This window comes from Suricata suricatta, chromosome 5 (genome assembly GCF_006229205.1).
Source record: "Suricata suricatta isolate VVHF042 chromosome 5, meerkat_22Aug2017_6uvM2_HiC, whole genome shotgun sequence".
Classification (NCBI taxonomy): domain Eukaryota; kingdom Metazoa; phylum Chordata; class Mammalia; order Carnivora; family Herpestidae; genus Suricata; species Suricata suricatta.
In genome coordinates, this window is record NC_043704.1 from 82,794,108 (window position 1) to 82,802,976 (window position 8,869).

General features: G+C 44.5%; 1 protein-coding gene across 2 annotated transcripts in view; it reads right to left on the reverse strand.

Annotated features, from left to right (window-relative positions):
• Positions 1 to 4,012, reverse strand: part of KLHL24 (kelch like family member 24) — a 40,858-nt gene extending 36,846 nt beyond the window's left edge. For both annotated transcript variants that reach the window (XM_029939796.1, XM_029939795.1), the window contains exon 1: positions 3,893 to 4,012. The gene's annotated coding sequence lies outside the window, so the exon portion shown is untranslated. The remainder of the gene's footprint in view (positions 1 to 3,892) is intronic.
• Between the last annotated feature and the right edge of the window lie 4,857 nt (positions 4,013 to 8,869).

An 8,869-nucleotide genomic window follows, 5' to 3' on the forward strand; every position in this document is an offset into this window, starting at 1 on the left:
AACCTTTTGGTTACTAATATTTCCCAACCCACAAAGGGAAAAAAATGTTAATTATCAAACATCACATCTAGGGTGCTTGGTTTAAGAGTACGACTTTGGCTCAGGTCATGATATCACAGTTCATGAGTTTTATATATATATATATTATATATATGTATGTTATATATATATGGATACATATGTATATTATATATTATGTATACACATATATACACATAAAATCACATCTGCTATCTAGCTGCCCTATTGAGCCTATTTATGCTTCTCACTAGACTTAACATGTAAACTTAATGTCATTTGGCTTTATTCTAACATGTTTCTTTTAAGTATTTAATGCAACAATTTTATTTTAAAATCTAAATCTGCAAGGACCCTACCTGGTGCTTTGCCACTCAAGCATGTTTGAGACCCAGTATTTCAAGCGACTTCTCTATGTTTATTTATTTATTTATTTTATTATTATTTTTTTTTACTTCTCTATGTTTAAAAGTAGTTGAAAGTCAGTGAATTTTATTTACCTGAGTGGTGACACAAATTATTTACAGAATAAATAGTTTTAGAAACTACTGAGTACACAGTAAAGTCTAATCACTTTTAAACATCAAGTTAGTAGGCTTTTATACATGCCAAATGCTGAAAAATTATAAGCCCTGGAGTGATGAATTTACGAAGAGTGACAAACCCATCAATTAAAAGTTAGTTTACCTATTGTATTTTTTGGTTTGTTTTTAACTTATTTTGAGAGTGAGCGTGAGAGAGAGTAGGGGAGAGGCAAAGAGAGGGAGAGAAAGAATCCCAAGCAGGCCTCCTGCTGTCAGCACAAAGGCCTATGCAGGGCTCTAACTCATGAATCATGAGATCATGACCCCAGATGAAATCAAGAGTCAGAGGCTCAACTAACTGAGCCATCCATGAGCCCCGGGTATTGTTTTTAATAGGAAAAAGAATAAGAGTTTTAAGATGTCAATAGTTGTCACTTGGCCACATTTTATTTTAGTCACAACACAATCAGAATCATACAGAATGTATTTTTCATATATTTATGCGGACATACTTATGAGGATATTTTATTTACATTTTTCAGTATATAGTTCATGCCTAAATATTTATTGAAAAAGGATGTCCCAAATTTCTAGGTAAAAGTATATACAAAAATAACTGGTCATTTTTTAAAAATGTTTTTTATATATGTTTGATAGAGAGAGAGACAGAGCATGAGAGGGGGAGGGGCAGAGAAAGAAGGAGACACAGAACCGGAAGCAGGCTCCAGGCTCTGGGCTAGCTGTCAGCACAGAACCCGACGGTGGGCTCGAACCCACGAACGTGAGATCTGACCTGAGCGGAAGTTGGAGGCTTAACCGACTGAGCCACCCAGGTGCCCCAACTGGTCATTTAACAGTATTTATTTGTCATAGGCTTGACCTTTGGGTTTTAATGAAATGGCAGAAAAACAAGGAAGTTAAAAGGAAGTTTTTTGAAAAAGCATTAAGGTTTTGGCAACTTGAACAAAAGTCAAGAGAGATTAAATTAAAGCTTATAGCCCTAACTCAAAGTATTTCTTTTTTCTATTCAGATCTAAGTCACAGGCTTTGCCTAAATACGCAAGCTTTTGAATGCTGATTTATAAAAAGGTTAGAGGTTTGCATTTTGTACTTATTTAGATATGTTAGATGCCCTCAATGCACAAGTGATGAGGGGTGTGGATTTCAGAAGCTGCCCTTCTGGTGTAGTCATCTCCACTTGCATTTAAAAATATATTAAGAATGCATAACAAATGAGAATTGTTCATATTCAATTCCTGCTTCAGCAAGGGAACTCTACCTCCTACAGAAATGCATTACTCTTAGGTGAATTCCTATAAATTTACAGGAAAAGAAAATGTGATAAAAGTCAAGTATCCTGTTAATTCATGAAATTAGGCAAACTGCATTTATAATACACTATGGCTAAAATAATTGTTCTTGGAGATTTTATTATTGTCATCTTAATTTACACATTTAAAATGTTTATTTGGGGGGGAGGGGCAGAGAAAGAGGGAGAGAGCAAAGCAGCTCCTTGGTGTCCCTCCCAAGCAGGCTAGATCCCTCCGGCCATGAGATCATGACCTGGGCTGAAATCAAAAGTCAGAGGCTTAACCCACTGAGCCACCCAGGCGCCCCTTACGTTACAATTTTAAAATGATATATTTGTAATCCACTCAAATTTTTAATTACAATGGGGATAAATATAGGAGTCTGCCACAGTCCTCTAAACAAGGAAAACACTCTAAACCGGGGTATAGAAGACGCTTAACTTTCAGGACGATATCCTTAAGCTATCGTTTTTTGTTTTTAAGTAGAATTCTAATTTTAATCTTAGTCGACGCTGGGCAGATTTTAAAGCTATTTTACATTCCTAATAGAAATCAAGCTCGCCTAGTGGTCCTAAAATGCTGTAGCTACAAATACTAAGTAATTTTTTAAAAGCTGCTTGAACGAAAGGGATTATTCACTAAAATCAACTGTGAACAGTTGCCTCAGGCGTGAATCAGGCATCCTAAAATATGGCGTTATGGTCCTTATTTAGCTACTTATACGTTGTTTACAAATTCAGCAAGCACAAATTCGCACAAGGACTTCCTTCCCACCATCTCGGTAATAAGGCGACACTAGTGAAAGAGGGCTAATTTTCCGGTCCTCCAAGGGCGGCCGCGCCGTCCTCCTCTGCAGTCCCAGAACAGCCTCAGGCTCTGGCAGAAGCTGCGGCGGTCACCGAGGGACAACCCAGAGGCCTCAGCCTCAAGCTCCAGTCCTTCCGCGCGGGAACGCGCGCCGCTAGCTCCAGTAGGGACGCCGGAGCACCGGAGGCGAGAGCGCGCGCTCCCGCGCGTCCTCCAGATCACCTTCAAGGGGGCGGGGAAGCGCTGCCTGAGCACAGCGACAAGACAACCGCCAATAAACCCTCGGAACTCGCCCAGTCGTCCCGCCTGCAGGCAACCGCCGGCGCCCAATCCCAGCTGTGATAACAGTCAGAGGCCCAAGTGTCCAGAACTTGGGGGCGGGGACATTAGGAACTAAATTAAGAAACCGAGTCCTGGACTGGTAGGAAAGTGGGGAGGTTAGGCGGGGACTCCGCGGGCTGAACGCCGGCGCCCTCGCCCGCCCCGATTCCCGGGGGACAGTCGCTCCAGGGCTGGGTTCCCGGCGCTGGCCTAGCCGCCATCCGTGGTAAACAAAGGCTCGCGGGGGGTGGGGGCGGGAGTAACGGTCAGGTGACGGTGCCGAGCACATTTCGCAACCACTTTAATGGGGCTTCTCTGGGCCGTTGCCCTGGGACCCACCTTGACCCCGTCAGTCCTCCCCGACAGGACCAACGGTGGCCCCCACCAAACGAAAAGGCTTGCCTAGAGACCTTCTCATTCTCAGTGCTAACTTCGATTAAAAAAGAGCAGCGCCTCGTTCAAAGCCCATCAACAACATGGGCCCATCTGCCCAGCCCTGTCCGCCAGCTGCTCCTGCCCTCGAGGCGAAGGGGTGACCCGCACCTGCTACCCCCAGCTCTGGCGGCCGTGCTCCTCCCAACCAGCCCCCGGCCGGGCGCGCCAGCAGCGCCGCGGTTCCGGGAGGGTAGTGCCAGGAGGCGGAGGTGTCCTCCCTTTAGGGCTGCCGTTACAGAGTCAGGACTGAAGAACGCCCCCCCCCCCGGTGCCCTGGAGACGCTGCACCCCAGACAGAGGCCCTGCAGTGCCAGCCTCAATCTCCCTTCAGACCCCACGTCTGGCTGCGAGACGCCGGCCAGCGCTGGCTTCCTCCTGCAGACATCCCAGTGGTCGTGACCTCGGCCGCCCCTCCGCTCCCGGGTCTGGCCGGTTCCTCGCCTTTCGGCTAGTCCCGGAGCTGTCAACCCCGGGTACCTCTCGGCGACGGCTGGGAACAGTCAGCAGTGGCGGCCCTTGCGTTCCCTCAGCGGTCCGCGGCGCAGTGCTCTCCCCAACGCCGGCGTCTCCCTCCAGCCACCAGTGTCTGCCGCAGCTCACAACAAAGGAAACATGTGACCGTCCGGGCCAAAACACTGAGCGTCACCGACCCCTGGCCAATCCGAGTGGGCGCCCCCCGCCCTGGGGCTCCCTGGGATATGTAGTTCCCATTCCTGGGGCGCCTGTCGGGCCACTTAGTTTTCCCTCTGCAGGGCGGGTGTCGGTGCCAAGTGTGAGGAGACCCAATCTAAGGGTTACTAATTCGGAAACACTTTGTTTTTGGTAGAAATGGGTTAAGGAAATCCATCCATGTTAGAAGCCTCGTCAGAAACCCGAGTCATTTGTTTATTGCCACGTCCCCAGGCAAAAGCGCATTACCGAGAATTCTCAGAACCTTAGAGTGTGGGCCAAGACATTGAGATCTTTTTATTTGACCACTTTAGACACCCGGAAATTTGAGGGCGGGAGAGGTGAAAGGGACTAGAGCTCTGGTTGCTAGACAGCTCAGGGAAAACTTTGCAAATCTGTTCATGTCACTCATATCACTCATATCAAATGCTAGGTTACCTTTTTCATTTTTTAAATGTTTATTTTATTTTATTTTTGAGAGAAAGAAAGAACATGAACAGGGGCGGGGCAGACAGAGAGGAAGACAGAATCCCAAGCAGCCTCCAGGCTCTGAGCTGTCAGCAAAACCCCAGGTGGCTCAAGCTCGCCTTGAGATCATGACCTGAGTCGAAGTGCAAGGCTTAACCAACTGAGCCACCCAGGCACCCCTACCTTTTATTTTAAATCTACATGGAAGTGAATGTTGTCACAAATCTCTTATTTTCTCAGGCAGATAGATACCTCAAAGGACGTCATTTTGTCCTTTTGTTTCTTCAAATATTTTTTTCCAACCATCTGATATTTGAAACATTTAACTAGGTTTTGGCTTCTGATATTGGAATAACTTCTCTGCTTTCTATACTTTATGAATATAGTCATGCCTTTTTGTTAAATAATAGAACATGTTCCAATGACTGGAGGTAGAAATAATAAAGAAGGCATGTGTCCAGGACTCCTAAACATGCTTTATAGGCCTCTTTTCCATCTTTTATTAAAAACAAAAATGCTCAGGGGCTCCTGGTTGACTCATTCAGAAGAGCATGACTCTTGATCTCAGGATCGTCAGTTTGAATACCACCTTGGGTGTAGAGATTACTTCAATTTTAAAAACTTAAAAAAATGCCTGCCATTTAAGTTTGTATATTAAGTATTTAATAAATATTGAATAATATTATTTACTAAGCTTCAAGACTCAGTGCTATGCACTTCACATATATCCTTTAATCCTCATAATAACCCTGCAAAATAGGTGTTATTATCCCATTTACAGATGAAGCGACTAAGCCACAGATAGAATAAAAAGTTGACGGGGCCCCTGGGTGGCTCAGTCGGTTAAGCGTCCGGCTTCGGCTCAGGTCATGATCTCACGGTTTGTGGGTTCAGGCCCCACGTCAGGCTCTGTGCTGGCAGCTAGCTCAGAGCTTGGAGCCTGCTTCAGATTCTGTGTCTCCCTCTCTCTCTGACCCTCCCCTGCTTGTGCTGTCTCTGTGTCTCTCAGAAATAAATTTAAAAACAAAGTTGTCCCCAGTCACTCAGTTATTGAGTGATGAAGCTGAGGTTCACCGATACATACTTATATAAATATAGATAGATACTTTAAAATTTTTTAATTTATATTAATATAGGCACATAATTATCTTTCTAGAAAGCTCATTTACAAAGTCACATATTACAAGACTGGTGGTAAAACAGCAGTCTCAGCTCCCATCCTTCTTTACTCCTCATTCTCTAGAAGCCACAATTATTTGAGCTATTCTGGTTATTTGTATCTATATTTTCACATAACATGGCTATTTGTTAATAAGGAAAGTGTCATGCCTGTTCTTCCATCCTTCTAATATTCTAATTTCTGGTTAAATTGTTATTTAATGTTTATGTTAAGACAGTGTATTTATTATTCAGTGCAGAGTCAAATACTACACAATTTCATCTCTTGTTTTTTTTTTTTTTTCCTGGAGTAGGAACCCATGGCTCTCACTGCCTTTATAAAGTCCCAATTCCCTGGCAATGCATACAAGATCCTTCTTGATGCACCCTGGGGTCTGCCTACGCAGCCCAAAATACCCACAGCTGCCCAAAGGACTTCCTCTGTCTCCAGGGCATTTGCATCCATAGCTTGCTTCCTATGCCTCTTATGCCATCTCCATTACTTCATTGAGCTAACTCTTGCCTTTCCATCCAGGAGTCCTGGGGGGTCTCTCCTTTCCTCTCCATTACCCTCTGGACTAAGTATCCCTGCTCTGTCTTTTCACCACAGCCCTTCCTTACCTCCTTCTCAGCAGTTAACACATTAATTGTCTTTCTCAACTGAGATTCCTGAGGTCAAGGTCTTTTTTTTTTTTTTTTTTAATAATTTCTATACCCAGGGGCGCCTGGGTGGCTCAGTCGGTTAAGCCTCCGACTTCGGCTCAGATCATGATCTCACATTCGTGGGTTCAAGCCCCACATCAGGCTCTGTGCTGAGAACCTGGAGCCTGCTTCCAATTCTGTGTCTCCCTCTCTCTCTGCCCCTCCCCCCTCATGCTCTGTCTCTGTCTTAAAAATAAATAAAACATTAAAAAAATAATTTCTATACCCAATGTGGGGCTCGAACTCACAACCCCAAGATCTAAGAATCACATGCTCCCCCAACTGAGCCAGCCAAGTGTCCCAAGGATCATGTCTTATTAATTTTGTATCATAGCCTCCCTAGTAGATGTTCAATATGTTAACTGATGGAATGATCTCTATTTCTTGAGGTTATAGCGATATGAGTGAAAAAAAATTGCAGGGGCACTCATGTGGCTCAGTCAGTTGAGTGTCTGACTCTTGATTTTGGTTCAGATCATGATCCCAGAGCCATAGGATGGAGCTTGACATAGGGCTCTTCACTGAGCATAGAACCTGCTTTGGATTCTCCCTCTCTCTCTCTCTGTCTCTCTCTCTCTCTCTCTCTCTTTTTTCTCTCTCTCTCTCTCCCTCTGCCCCCTTCCACTGCTCACTCTCCAAAAACAAAACAAAACAAAACAAAACAAAACAAAAGATTTGTTAAAAAAATTGCCACCACCAGATGCCTTGGACTCATCTACATAAGGAGGTCCTCAGACTCTCTTGTGGCAGTTGGGTGCAGGGTAATCAATCACAGTTCTGAGAGTAGAAAAGATTGAGGGGACTCATAGAACAAGCAGCCCTGTAGACAGGCAGAGGCCTACTGGTGGAATACAGGTAGTTTGAGCATTGGTTGCGGGCCCTGGGAATTAGACCTATTCCACAATGGAATGAGCATGGCCAGGTGGCAGTCTTTTCCTCAGCTAGGGCTGGAATAGGAGAGAGCTGTCAGATCTAGGGGGAATCTATTGATGTTGAGTGAGATTAAGCTGTAACATGATTTATTTTATGCAGTGTTTACAATCCAGGTTGGCTTAGTCATTTGAAGAAGGCAGCTACTTGGCATAGGGGAATCAGAGGGTCTTCAGACCTATCTCCTCTCCTTTTAGGGATATGGCATATTGCGCCATATTCTTTTCTTGCAAATATCCCACTTCAGTCTGTTTTGCTCTCCATCATATCCAGACAGCCTTTAAGGTTTGCAAGTGGCCTATCATCCATAGTTCTTCCAGGATTCTTTTTCTCTCTCCAGCCTGCTCCATTTCTTCATGCAGACAACTGTCAGGACATAGTAAATTACCATTCTCTTTTAAAATTAAAAAAAAATATTTTATTTTTGAGAGAGAGAGAGAGAGAGAGAGAGAGAGAGAGACAGTGTGAGCAGGGGAAGGTCAGAGAGAGAGGGAGACACAGAATCCAAAGACAGGCTTCGGCTCATAGCTAGCTGTCAGAACAGAGCTCGAACTCATCAACTGTGAGATCACAACCTGAGCTGAAGTCAGATGCTTAACTGACTGAGCCACCCAGGTGCCCCTAAACACACGAAACACTTTCAGACCTTTCTGCCTCACCTCTTGGCCTCTCACACTTAAAGTCCCTGTGTACTATTGTAATAGAAATGTTGGTCATTGGTTAAGGTTCCTCTCTGGTGCTACCTCTCTAGTGGGGCCTCCTCTAACTGTTTCCTCTCTCCTTGACCTGCTGGGAAGCGGTGCATAGCTCTCAGCTCCTTTAGAAGGGACACTCACACTGTGTTTATACCCAGTCTCTGAATGCAGTTGAGTCCTTTGATTTCCCCTGTAACAAATCCCAGTTGCAAAGTACTGATGAATGGAGATTTTACTGAAGGCTTCATAAAGAGAATCATAAGGCATATCACTCCATAACAATTCCCTTCAAATATCTCTGTTCCCTTAGCTTCGCTGTTGGTATCAGCTACTCTCTTTTCCCACAGGCACCCTCTCTCTGGACCTCTCTCCAAACACAAGTCTGGGTTTCCTCCCTTTCCATGATCTCTGCCAACCTTGCTCATAGATACATCTCTTTCTGCAATTTGTATTTTCACATGCATCATCTTTCAAACAAGAGAGTTCCATTCTTTGGATGACAGAAAATATTGGGGCTCCTGGCTAGCTCAGTTGGAGGAGTGTGAGACTCTTAATCTTGGGGTTGTGAATTCGAGCCCCACAATGGATATAGAGATTGCTTAAGTAAATAAAACTTTTAAAAAAGTGGGGAGTGTGCCTGGGTGGCTTGGCTGGTTGAGTGTTGGATGTTGGTTCATGTCATGATCTCATGGTTTGTAAATTTGAGCCCCATATTGGTCTCATTGCAGTCAATGCACAGCCCACTTCGGATCCTCTGTCCCCCTCTCTCTCTGACCTCCCCTGCTCATGCTCTCTCTCTCAAAAAGAAATAAACATAAAAAAAAAGAAAAAA